The sequence below is a fragment of the Eriocheir sinensis genome, chromosome 39 (assembly GCF_024679095.1).
Source record: "Eriocheir sinensis breed Jianghai 21 chromosome 39, ASM2467909v1, whole genome shotgun sequence".
NCBI classification, from domain to species: domain Eukaryota; kingdom Metazoa; phylum Arthropoda; class Malacostraca; order Decapoda; family Varunidae; genus Eriocheir; species Eriocheir sinensis.
The window spans coordinates 11,196,761-11,209,559 of NC_066547.1; the positions used below are offsets into that span (position 1 = coordinate 11,196,761).

The 12,799-nt window shown below is 39.8% G+C and overlaps 1 protein-coding gene across 2 annotated transcripts in view; it reads right to left on the reverse strand.

The window, feature by feature from the left end:
* The window catches only part of LOC127008977 (twist-related protein-like), a 283,842-nt gene that overhangs the window by 232,183 nt on the left and 38,860 nt on the right, over window positions 1–12,799 (reverse strand). For both annotated transcript variants that reach the window (XR_007761495.1, XM_050881531.1), the window contains exon 2: window positions 6,586–6,685. The gene's annotated coding sequence lies outside the window, so the exon portion shown is untranslated. The remainder of the gene's footprint in view (window positions 1–6,585; window positions 6,686–12,799) is intronic.

Sequence of the window (12,799 nt, forward strand, 5' to 3'; positions counted from 1 at the left end):
CTACTTCTATACATGTTTTCCTTTTATTTTTCTTCGGTTTTCTTTGTCCCTTCTATCTACTATTTTTGTCGGGGCTCTGTATAAGACCTCATGCTTCTGTTCAACTGTATTTACACTTTCATTGGCGTATTACTTATGTATGGATTTATTCCTATGTCCTATTTATCTCTATCTGTCCACCTTTTTATCTCTGTTTCTCGTATGTGGGAGCCAGTTTATCATCTGTTTATCAATAACTGTTTGTCCGTCTACACATATTCAGATATCAGATTGCTGTATCTAGCTGTGTATCCATCTATGTATCTATCTATCTTCCTCTATTCCTTATCTTTCTATTCATCTGTATATCTATTTCAGTTTATCATCTCTGTTTATCAATAACTGTTTGTCCGTCTACACATATTCAGATATCAGAATGCTGTATCTAGCTGTGTATCCATCTATTTATCTATCTATCTTCCTCTATTCTTTACCTTTCTATTCATCCGTATATCTATTTCAGTTTATCATCTCTGTTTATCAATATCTGTCTGTCTACACACATTCAGATATCAAAATGCTGTATCTAGCTTTGTATCCATCTCTTTATCTATCTGTCTTCCTCTTTACCTTTCTGATCATCTGTATATCTATTTCAGTTTATCATCTGTTTATCAATATCTGTCTGTCCGTCTACACACATTCAGATATCAAAATGCTGTATCTAGCTTTGTATCCATCTCTTTATCTATCTGTCTTCCTCTTTACCTTTCTGATCATCTATATATCTATTTGTCAACATTTACACTACCCAATTATTTCGTAGTTAAGGAAAAAAAATCAACGCAGAGGAGTTTATCAAGACATTTCTCCTCCCGAAATTGACCTCTATTTTGGCCGCTCATAACTTTTGTCTCTGCAGGAACAGCGATTAGCTTTCTTTTTTTTTTTACACCTTTTTCTGTGGCCCTTGAGCGGTTTCTTTTGCTGTAAAAAAAGAAAAAAAAAGAAAACCTATCTCAGCGCTACTCCAAACAAGTCAGAGCAAAACAGTTTCAGAAAAGAACGAAAGGCAGTGTATATATTTTTTAACGCCACTGAACAGCCTCTGTGTCTATTCTCTCCCCCATGAAATACTGCTACATCCATTCTACCTAACCTATCTCAGCGCTACTCCAAACAAGTCAGAGCAAAACAGTTTCGGAAAAGAATGAAAGGCAGTGTATATATTTTTTATCGCAACTGAACAGCCTGTCTGTCTATTCTCTCCCACATGAAATACCTCTACATCCATTCTACCTAACCTATCTCAGCGCTACTCCAAACAAGTCAGAGCAAAACAGTTTCAGAAAAGAACGAAAGGCAGTGTATATATATTTTTTAACGCCATTGAACAGCCTGTGTGTCTATTCTCTCCCCCATGAAATACCTCTACATCCATTCTACCTCCCTTGTCCGTGTGTTTCTATGACTCCGTAACCTAAAAACCTATGAGAAAGACGGAGATCATCGAGTCAACGAGGTCAGGCAGTACCGAACACCTTGATTTGCTTTAGTACCTCCTGTGTGTTTACGATCGTCGACTTATTTGTGCATTTACGGCCATTGTAACTCAGGTATTTCCCTCAGGTGTGTAGGAAAATAATTAAGTCCCTCGTAGTTAATTCATGCCTGATGGTCTCTTGGCTTACGATGCGAGAGGTCCCAGTTCGAATCCAAGTCAAACCCACGTCCGATAAGATGATTTTGTGTTTGTTTTTCACTATAAGATATTTTGAGGTTTGTTTGAGGTCTACAAGCATAAAGATAACTATAGAGATCTGATTTAAACTACCGACTTATTTTCCTTTTTTATTTCTCTCCGTTCTTCATTTTTTTCTATCCTTTACGAAGATATTTTGGGGTTTCTTTAAGGTCTATAGGCATAAAACATAAACATCACTGACCTGATTTTAAACTACCGACTTATTTTTTCTTTTTATTTCTCTCCGTTTCTCATTTTTTTTCTCTTCTTTTCACTATATCAATTATGAGTCTTCGTTCATTAACCTTTCGTGCTCCTGGAAGCGGCCAGTGATATCCGTTTGAGTCTATCCGGCTATCCGCTCGAATTTGTGGACCGACTGATTCATAAAAGACTAGCGAGGGATAATTATTCATGTAAACGAGTTAAGAGAAGCTCGACTCATTATCCATCACGGGCTGCAATGAGTAAGACGGGGGTGAGTATTGAGTCCACGAGGGTTGTGTGTGTTGTCATTTTTTTTTTCCCTTTCTCATTCTTTTTTTTTTCATTCTTCATCTTGTTCATATTTTTCCTTTCGTTCATATATATATTTTTTTCCCTATTTGGCTTTCTAGTGCCCCTATTATTTTCTTCATTGCTGTTTGTGTTGTCAGGGTATTTTTTTCTCTTCCTCATTCTTTTTTTTCATTCTTCATCTTGTTCATATTTTTCCTTTCGTTCATGTTTTCCTAATTTGGCTTTCTAGTTCCAATGTTATTTTCTTCATTGCTGTGTGTTGTCAGGGTCTTTTTTTTACCTTCATTCTTTTTTTTTCATTCTTCATCTTGTTCATATTTTTCCTTTCGTTCATGTTTTCCTAATTTGGCTTTCTAGTTCCAATGTTATTTTCTTCAATGCTGTGTGTTGTCAGGGTCTTTTTTTTACCTTCATTCTTTTTTTTTCATTCTTCATTTGTTCATATTTTTCCTTTCGTTCACATTTTCCCTGTTTGGCTTTCTAGTTCCCCTATTATTTTCTTCATTGCTGTGTGTGTGATGTCAGGGTCATATTTTCCTATTCATTCTTCTTTTTCATTCTCCACCTTCTTCATATTCTCTTTTTCCCATTCGTTCCCATCTTCCCAATTTTGCTTTCTCGCTCCTCTTAATTTTCCTTCATTTCTGTGTGTGTCGTCAGTCTGTTTTCCTTACCTCAGTCTTCATTTTCGTTCTTCATCTTAATCATAGTTCACCTTTCGTTCTCATCTTCCCCCATTTCGTTTTCTCCTTCCCCTGTTATTCTCTTCTCTTTAAGCCTCTTCATTGTGTTGTTTGTGTTGTCCGGTTCCTATTTTCCCCTATTGCACTTTTCGTTTTTCATTCCGCTTCATTTTATTCATATTTTTACTGTCGTTCGCATCTTCCCCATTTTGCTTTCTCGTTTGCTCTTTTCTTTATTGCTCTTCGTTCTTGTATTGCTTCCCCGGTGTGTTGCTTGACACTATTTGTGTTCTCGTGGTCTGGGAGTGCCTGTGGTGTGGTTGAGGCCGTGTATCGAGTTGTTGTTGTTGTTGGTGGTGGTGGTGGTGGTGGTGGTGATGGTGGTAGTAGTGGTAGTGATGGGTGTGGTGGTGGTGATAGGGATGGTGATGGTGGTGGTCTATGACAAGAGAAGACTGACTGAATATCCATCACGGTCTTAAATGCGAAAGACGGAGGAGAATATCGAGGTCACAAGGTTAGTCAATACCGTATACGTTAAACCGATTGGGTTCTCCGGTTACCTTTGCATTCACGACCATAGAGTTACCTTCAAATTTACCGCTGTTGCCATTCAGGTTTGCAATTGTCACCCTTTTCATCGGTTTCAAGTTCATCTATCCACTCTGCTTTTGTCCGTTTTTCTTCTCAGTACTTCTTTCTTTGTTTCTCTCTTTACCTTTGTCTTTCTCTGTTTCTGATCTTCTGTTTGTCTATCTCTTTGTTCGTCTGTTTGTTCGGTTTATGTTTACCTGTGTCTGTCTCTGGATCTGTCTCTGGATGCGTCTGTCTGTCTGTCTTTCTGTATCTATTCCTGTTTGTCTATGTCTGTTTGTTTGTTTTTCTGTTAATTTCTCTCTCCTCCCTCTTTCTTCCCCACTCTCTCTTCCCCCTAACCCTCTCCTTCTATCCCTCTCCCCCCTCCCTCTCCCCCCCTCTTTCTCTAACCCTCTTTTTCTCACCCTCCTTCTCTCACCCTCTTTCTCTCACTTTCTTTCTCTCACCCTTTCTCCCGCCCTGTCCCTCCCCCTTTCTCTACCCCCCTTCTCTGATCTTCAAGTTCAGGCAAAAAGGTACAATTTCCCACACTCCACATCCTTCACCATTCTACAACACCTGCGTTCGTGACCTCACCTGCTATTTATAACTCTCAGCGCTCAGAGGAACTTGCCAGGAAAATAGAGCTAAGAATATAATGCTTCTGATACGTGTGTTGTTTCATCTATCGGAGAATATGATAATGTTTAATCAGTTCAGTTATCGTTTTATTGTATTTTAAATCGGCTTCTTTTTCTAGGTATTTTTCAATCTTTTTTTTTTTTTTTGCAAGGGTATAATGTAGACAGTAAACGCTGTGGGCTTTAAAAGTTGAATAGTCTCGGTTGAAAGTTTTCTTATACGTTTAGAACATTTTACCTATCTTATTTTCTTCTTTCTTCCTCCCTTACTTTCTTACTTATTCTTCCCTCTAATCTTTTTCTTCATATTCCTCGTCCCCTTTCTTCACTTTCTTATCTATCCCTATTTTTCATACGCCTTTTTTCTTCTCTTATTATAGATGCTTTTTCTCCAAGCAATTTATTATTTTACTCTTCTTTTCACTTTTTTTCTTTCCATTCTCTTCATTTAGCTTTCGTTGTCTACCTTTATTTTCCTTCTCTTTTTTTTCCTCCTCTTATCCACAGTTTTCTACAATTGCTAACCGCTTTATACTTATTTTTTTTTCCTTCTCTCATTCTTGATTCTTTTTCTCATATCAACTTATTAGTTTACTCTCTGCTTCCTACTTTTTTACTCCCCAATCTGTTCGTTATATCTTTGTTTTCTTTCTCTTCTTTCTCCTCTTATCCATATCCTTTTCTACAACTGCTAACCGCTTCGTACTTACATACATTTTTTTTCCTTCTCTTACGGCAGTTTTTTTTATCAGTAACTTATTAGGTTACTCTTTTATTCCTACTTGTTTTCCTTCTCTTCTTTCTCCTCCTCTCATCCACATCGTCTTCTAAAATTGCTATCCGCTTCATGCTGTGCAGCTAACACGTTAATACTAATGGACTGACATAGTTTCGTATCATTCAATAAGTATTTTTAGTCGCATTTTTTTTTTTTATTATTATTATCAAACGGACTGCACTTGTCAATACTTAGCTGCACCTGACACTTGGCGGACCCTCAAAAAACTATATAAATATCCGACTGTAACGTTTTGGTATCGATGTTTGACCTAATTAGTCGATCTGTCTAAATGGCATAAACCTGTATTAGCTGTCACATCAAAACTCTGCGGGGATATGAAAGTGAATTCTGAATAAAATGAAAACAGTCATGTCATGCGAGCTTCCTCTATTTCCATGATGGGAAGACAGATATTTTATCCCTATCCCATTACCATCATCACCATCACCATCACCTTCACCATCATCATCAAAATCTAAGCTCTAGTTCATTATATATTGTTAATCGTCATCATAATTTCTTTAACTTCTGTATGCTTCCTAATGCATGATGTTCTCTTCGTCTTATACCCAAAATATTACTCTCTATTCCTCTTTATGAGCTTCTTAAATTCTCTCAAGATCTAGTGCCTGGACCTATCCTGTGGGACATCTTCACACACGAAAGCCTCCATCAACGCCTTGAGGTCTTTGCCTATGCCGATGACTGCACCTTCACCACCTCCAACAGCCGCGAGGATTTTTAGCATGTGTCCAACAGTACCAACACCCGCCTGCCAAATATCTCTTATCTCTAAACCCCGCATCCAATTTTGCTTTCTCGTCTTCCTAAGGATTGTGAAACCCTTACGAGCAAAAGTTCTTAATGATCTTGAGCACTACATAACACTGAGACAGAGGCCACCAAATACCTCTCCCATACAACTCTACTCTTAACTCCTGCATCCATGTAGACTTTGAACTTGTAGTCAAGCACCATAAAGGCCTAGCCATGGGGACTGAACCTCGCAAGACTCAAGCAGTTGTCATCAGCGTATCGTTGCTGCTGCGGCCGCCATGAAGCACAAGATCGAGCGAAACTAAGATAGAATGCTTCATCACAACAACCCTTTTTAGCCTGTAAACTTGTAAAGGGAACGCACGAGTGACAAGCTTCTATATCTTCCCTCTTGCCCAACGATTAAATATGTAAGACGTAACCTACTATGATAAATCTAAAATGAAAGAGACAAATAGAAAGGAAAGAAGAAGGGAAGGTATTCTATTTTAAGCATAGTTTGGAGTCTTAAAGAAACTAAACATGTAACATTTCGCTTTCTTTACCTTCCAGTCTTTGAGTAAAACGTGCCGTTCTTTCATCGTGAAAAGAAGAATGACATCAGAGAGGCCACGGACGACGAGGAGGAGGAGGAGGAGGAGGAGGAGGAGGAGGAGATGAAAGAGGAGAGGGGAGAGGAGGGAAGGGAGGAGAGCAGAGTGGGAGGAAAAAATGAGGCAAAGTAGCATGAGGAGGAGGAGAAGAACGTGGGAGAGAGACTAAGAAAATGAAGATGAACCGGTTGCGGGGGCGGCGGCGGCGAGGGCGAAGGCGTGGGTGGCGAGGAATAAAGTGAAGAGCAAAGTTTCATTAACTCGGAAGGTAAATAGTCTCCTCTTACTTTACCTTTACTTAGGCGTGTGTGTTGGCCTCTTTTCCTCGCCCTCCTCTTCCTCTTCCCCATCCTCTTGCTCCTCCTCCTCCTGCTCGTCCTCCTCTTTCCGCTCTGAAAATAAGGTTAAGTTTAACATTAGAGAATTCACACCTACTTACATACAGAAAGATAACATAGATAACCTTCCTGTGAACTTAAAAACAACTAAAATAACAAAATAAAGGTCAATGAACAATGCAAACTTTTCACAATCAATTCACACCTTCTGACATACACAAAGATAACATAGATAACCTTCCTGTGAACTTCAAAACAACTAGAATAACAAAAGGTCAATAAGCAATGCAATCCCAAAAAATAAAGAAAGAAAACGAGGGACGGTACAAATTTCACGTATCTCAGGAGCTTGTGGATAAAGAGAGAGAGACAGAGTGACAGATGTTAGAAGTTGAAAATGAGTGACAGAAAAGGGGGAAAAGGAAAGAAAACGAGGAAAGGGAGGAAGATGGGGAAAGGGAGGAAAATAGGGGAACGGAGGAAGATGGGGAAATGGAGGAAAACTTGGAAGGGGAGGGAAATTTGGAAAGGGAGGAAAATTTTGAAAGGGAGGGAAATTTAGAAAGGGAGGAAAATTTGGAAAGGGAGGGAAATTTGGAAAGGGAGGGAAATTTGGAAAGGATGGGAAATTTGGAAAGGGAGGAAAATTTGGAAAGGGAGGAAAATTTGTAAAGGGAGAGAAATTTGGAAAGGGAGGGAAATTTGGAAAGGGAGAAAAATTTGGAAAGGGAGGGAAATTTGGAAAGGGAGGGAAATTTGGAAAGTGAGGAAAATTTGGAAAGGGAGGGAAATTTGGAAAGGGAGGGAAATTTGGAAAGGGAGGGAAATTTGGAAAGGGAGGAAAATTTGGAAAGGGAGGAAAATTTGGAAAGGGAGGGAAATTTGGAAAGGGAGGGAAATTTGGAAAGGGAGGAAAATTTGGAAAGGGAGGGAAATTTGGAAAGGGAGAGAAACAGGGAAAGGGAGGAAAATATGGAAAGGGAGGGAAATTTGGAAAGGGAGGAAAATTCGGAAAGGGAGAGAAATTTGGAAAGGGAGAGAACTTTGGAAAGGGAGGAAAATTCGGAAAGGGAGAGAAATTTGGAAAGGGAGGAAAATGGGGAAAGGGAGGGAAATTTGGAAAGATGGGAACATTTAGAAAGGGAGGAAAATTTGGAAATGGGGGAAATTTGGAAAGGGAAGAAAGGGAAGAAAATGGAAAAAGAGGAAAATTTAGAAAGGGGAGGAAAATGGGAAAGGGAGGAAATGAATAAATGTAGGAAAATAGGAAAAGGAAAATGGGTAAGGAGAAGAAAATGGACAAGGGAGGAACACGTCTTTATCCCTGTATATAGACGCAACTGACCCACGCACACGCACACGCACACACACACACACACACACACACACACACACACACACACACACACGCACACACACAAGACCCAAGTAATACAATGACATACGATGATAACAAACACAATATACACGAACATCCTTCATTGCCTTGCCAGAATGAGGTCATGTTAACCTTCGTGTTTGAGGGAACTAGGAAGGAGAGGAGAGAAATGAGGGATGAGGGAAGGGCAGGGAGGGAGAGAGAGAGAGAGAGAGAGGAGGATGGGGAAGGGGAGAAGACTGAAATTAAGAAAAACAGAAGGGGGAGAGGGATGAAAGGATGGAAAGGAGGGAGAGATGGAAGGAACGGAAAGATGAAAAAATGGGAGGGAAAGGAATGGAAGGGATAGAAAGGAGGGAAAAGAAGGAAGTAATGGATAGAGAAAAAGATGGAGGGATGGCGCAAGACTGAAATCAAGGGAAAACAGAGAAAGAGGGATAAAGGGATAGAAAAGAGGGAAAAGATGGAGAGAGGGGGGAAGGGATAGAAAAGAGGGAATATAAGGAGGTAATGAATGAAGAGAAAGATGGAGGGATGGAATAAGACTAAAATTAAGAGAAATGGAGGGGGAGAGGGAAGAAGGGTAAAAATTGAGAGAGGGAAGGAATAGAAAAGAAGAAATAAAAGAGGAAAGAAGGCAGGAGGAGGACAGAGAGGTAGATAGAAATGGGAAAGGAAAAATAAAAAAAAAACGAAATAATACTGGAGAGTAGAAAGAAAGAGGAAGGTGGAAGGAGAAATAAAAGAACTGAAAGGGGTGAGATAAACGAGGCTGATAGAAGATACAGAGGGACAAGGAGAAAAAAAAAGATGATAGGTGAAGAAGGGCCTATCTTGGAATGAAGGACCGGGAGGAATAGCAAAAAAAATAGGATAGGGTGGGAAAAAAGGGATGGATAGAGAAATGTACACGAATGAGAGATGATGAGAGGAGGATGAAAAAGAAGGAAAAAGGAGAGAGAAGAGGGACAGGGGGAGATCATGTGAAGGAGGAGAGATGAGGAGGATGAAAAAGAGAGAGGAAAAAGGGAGTGAAGAGGGGGAAGAAGAAGGGCTCATCAAGTAAAGGAAGGACGATAGGGAAGATGAAAAAGGGGGAAAACGAAAAGGGGGATGAAGAGGAGATAACATTAATGAGGGACGATGAGGAAAATGAAAATGAGAAGGGAAAACGGAGAACAGGGGGTCAAGAAAAAGGGGACGATGATAAAGATGAAAAATTGGGAAAAAAAAACGAAAAGAAAGGGGAAGAGGAGAGGGGGGGGTCAAGTAATTGGTATGCCCACGTATATACACGGGGACTCTGTGTCCATACCGGGAACAGCTGGCTAAGGCATCAGAACATTTCCCTGCTTGAGAGACCAATATTGCATCGCGCCTGTCAATCAACAAGGAGGCCCGGCACGCGACTCCGAGCCCTGCGCCGCCCTGCCCAAGAGGTGGTTTTGAGGCCGAGTTGGAGGGACGCTCAGCTGATAAAGCCTGAAGGTTTGTTTAGCCGGGATAAGAATGTTTGGCCATTGAGGGGCGTCAATATTGGTCTGACGGAGATGTTCGGGGCCACGCCGGTACCCCATGACGCTTTTTTTTCTCTCTTCTTCCGACTCCACTTCTTCACTTTTTTTCCTTGGCCTTTTGAGTTTTTTCTTGGCATTTTTTCCATTTTTTATCATCCTTTTTATTAGTTCTTAGACGCTTTTTTTTCTCTCTCCTCTTATTCTTTCATTTTTTTGGCCTATTTTATTTTTTTCCTTGCCCTTTAGTTTTTTTTCTTTTCTAGGCATTTTTTCCATTGTTGATCATCCTTTTTCTTACTTCTCAGACGCTTTTTTTTCTCTTCTATTCTTCACTTAATACTTTGGCCTTTTTTTGTTTGTTTTCCTTGCCATTTAGTTTTTTTTTCCCTTGGCCTTTTCCGTTTTTGTTCTTTTATTCCTTGGCCTTTTTTGCTTTTTTCATCATTTTGTCTTGTGTTTGTTTGTTGCTCACGACGGTACCCATGACGCCTTTTTTTATTCTCTTCATTATTTTTTCTCCTTGGCCTTTTCGTATTTTCCTCGGCCTCTTTGGTTTCTTTTCATTGGCCTTTTTTTTATAATACATTTTTTCTTAGTCTGCTTCTTGGCTCTTGTGGTACTTCATGACGCATATTGTTTTTCCTCTCCTACTACTTTTCACTTTTCTTTAGTTTTTTTCGTTTTTTTTCCTTGACCAATTTCGTTTTTCTTATTAGTTTGTCTTAGTTCGGGTTCTTGGCCACAATGGAACCCCATGACGCTTTTCTTCTCCTCCTCATTTTTTCTTTTTTTTTCTTTTTGTTTTATCGTTTCGTCTTAGATCGTTTTTTGCCTCGTTTCTTTTGTTTTCCTTTGGTCCTTTTAATTTTCCCTTGCTATTGTTTTTCTCTATAACAAAGGAGACAGCTCAAGGGCACAAAAAAAGGAAATAATAAAAAAAAAGCCCGCTACTCGCTGCTCCTAAAAAGAATCCAAAGAGGTGGCCGAAAGAGGGGTCAATTTCGGGAGGAGAGGTCCCTGGTTTGCTTGTTTTCTTTAATTTAGTTTGTTCTTGGCTCGTTTCCTTCCCTGTTATTCCTCTGGTCCATTTCGTGATTTTCCTCGACCTTTCCTTGATTTCATTTTTCATAATATTTTTTCTAGGTTCATTTCTTAGCCGTTATTGTTCCCCGTCATGTTTTTTTTTTTTTTTTTTTTTGGGGGGGGGGTAGGAAGATCTCTTATCTCCATCCATTATTTTGCCTTCATATATTCATCAGGATTTTTTTGGGGGGGTCACTCATATCTCCATCCTTTTTCTTTATTTTTTTGCCTTTGTCTTTTTTCTTTTGTTGATTTCCCATCTGTCCATTTTTTGCCGTCATATCCACTTCCTTTTCATAAATCTTGTCTTCATATATCCGTCCATTTCTGATTTGGCACTCACTTCCATGCCCGTCCATATTTTTGGCCACAATGGTACCCCGTCACGCATATTTTCTCCTGATCTGTATGTATTTCCTCTTGTATTTTCCTTTTCATCCCGATCGTTTAAGCCTTTGTTCTCCTTTTCTATACATTTATCTTGCTTTCTTCTTCTTTGTTCTTTTTTTCTGCCCCCCTTTGTTTTATCTACCTTTAAACTCTATCCTCTTCCATTCTTTTTGTTATCCTATTCCTATTTTTTTCATAAGTCTATCACTATAGTTTTTTTTTTATTCTTTGTCTCGTCTGTTTCTATATATATCAATACCTATCTATCTCTCTATCTATTTGTCTACCCATATATCTCTCCATTCGCCTGGCTATTATTTTTTCATCCCCTTCAATTTTTCACCTATTGCTTTTTCCTTCTTCATCCTCTCCTTCGTTCTGAACTTCAATTAACCTCGGTCCATTTCTTCGCTTTCTTCTTATGCTCTCTCCATCACCTTTCTTTCGTTTTCGTTATTATCTTCCTCCCTCTTTTACGGCCCCTATCCTAGCTTTCCTTTTTCTTCATCCTATCTCCCACCCAATGTCCTTTTTAACGCCTCTCTTCCGAATACTGCGATACAAAGTTATACACATTACTTTAAATTTTTACCTCGAAAAGATTGGAGGAAGAGAAGAGAAGGAAGAATGGACGGGTGGATGGAAGAGGGAGAGAAGATAAGGAATGAAAGAAAGAGAACAGAGATATGTAGATTTTGGCAGACAGACAAAAAGAGGACATGCAGATTGGAAGAATGAGAAGAGAGAGAGATGGAAAGGACAGGGAAAGCAAACATGTAGGACGGACTGGCACAGAAAAAGAAAGGTAGGTAGAAAGAAGACGTGAAGCAGCAGGGACGAACTGGAAAAGGCTCAGTAGGACGTTGAAAAGTGTCTAGCTCCCTGCATGTCTCCTCCACCACCACCACCACAACAACAACAACGACAAGAGAAAAGGTAGGATAATTAATATGCCTTCTTTTCCATTCCAGCAATACATATCTACCTTTATGCTCTATCCTCTCCCATTCTTTTGTCATCCTATTCCCATTTTTTTCATAAATTCTATCACTATAGTTCTTTTATTCTTTGTCTCGTCTGTAGCTATCTATCTATCTATCTACCTATTTGTCTCTCTATTCGCTGACTATTATTTTTTTCATCCCCCTCAATTTTTGTCCACACACGCTAGAGATCTCACACTAATATCACGACCACCATCACCACCACAACCCCCAGCAGTACAGTAACAACAACCAATTCTGTACTAGATAGCTATATTTGCCTGTTGTCTAACGCATAACAACCTCCAAAACACACACTTGATGAACACCGCACCACCATCACAACCACCACCAAAGCCAGGACCACTACCAATGCTATAACAACCCCCACCTTATTTGTTCATCTATTTACACGTTTTCGAATGCATAACAATACCTTTTAGACACACACAAACAAGTACAAACAAGCAAACAAACAAGCAAATTAACAAACATGCACAGACACAGAGAGAGACACGAGCACACAGACACACAGCATTGCACTACACAGACCCAGCCCCTCCCCCCCATCCACAGCCTCTTCGGTATGTGGTCTGCGGTTTGCCTTCGTCTTTGGCTTCACCGTTGCCATGGCGACGGATGTACCTCTCGGGAGCGCTCATTTTTCCACTCACGGGCAGATGAAACGTGTTTGGAAATAAGGACCCGTCAACACTCTCCTGCCATATGAACTCACAGGTGCCGCTTCCTCACTGCACCTTCTATTAACGTGTGGCAAATGTAACACAAGCAGCAAGGTATGAATTCCTGTCCTCTA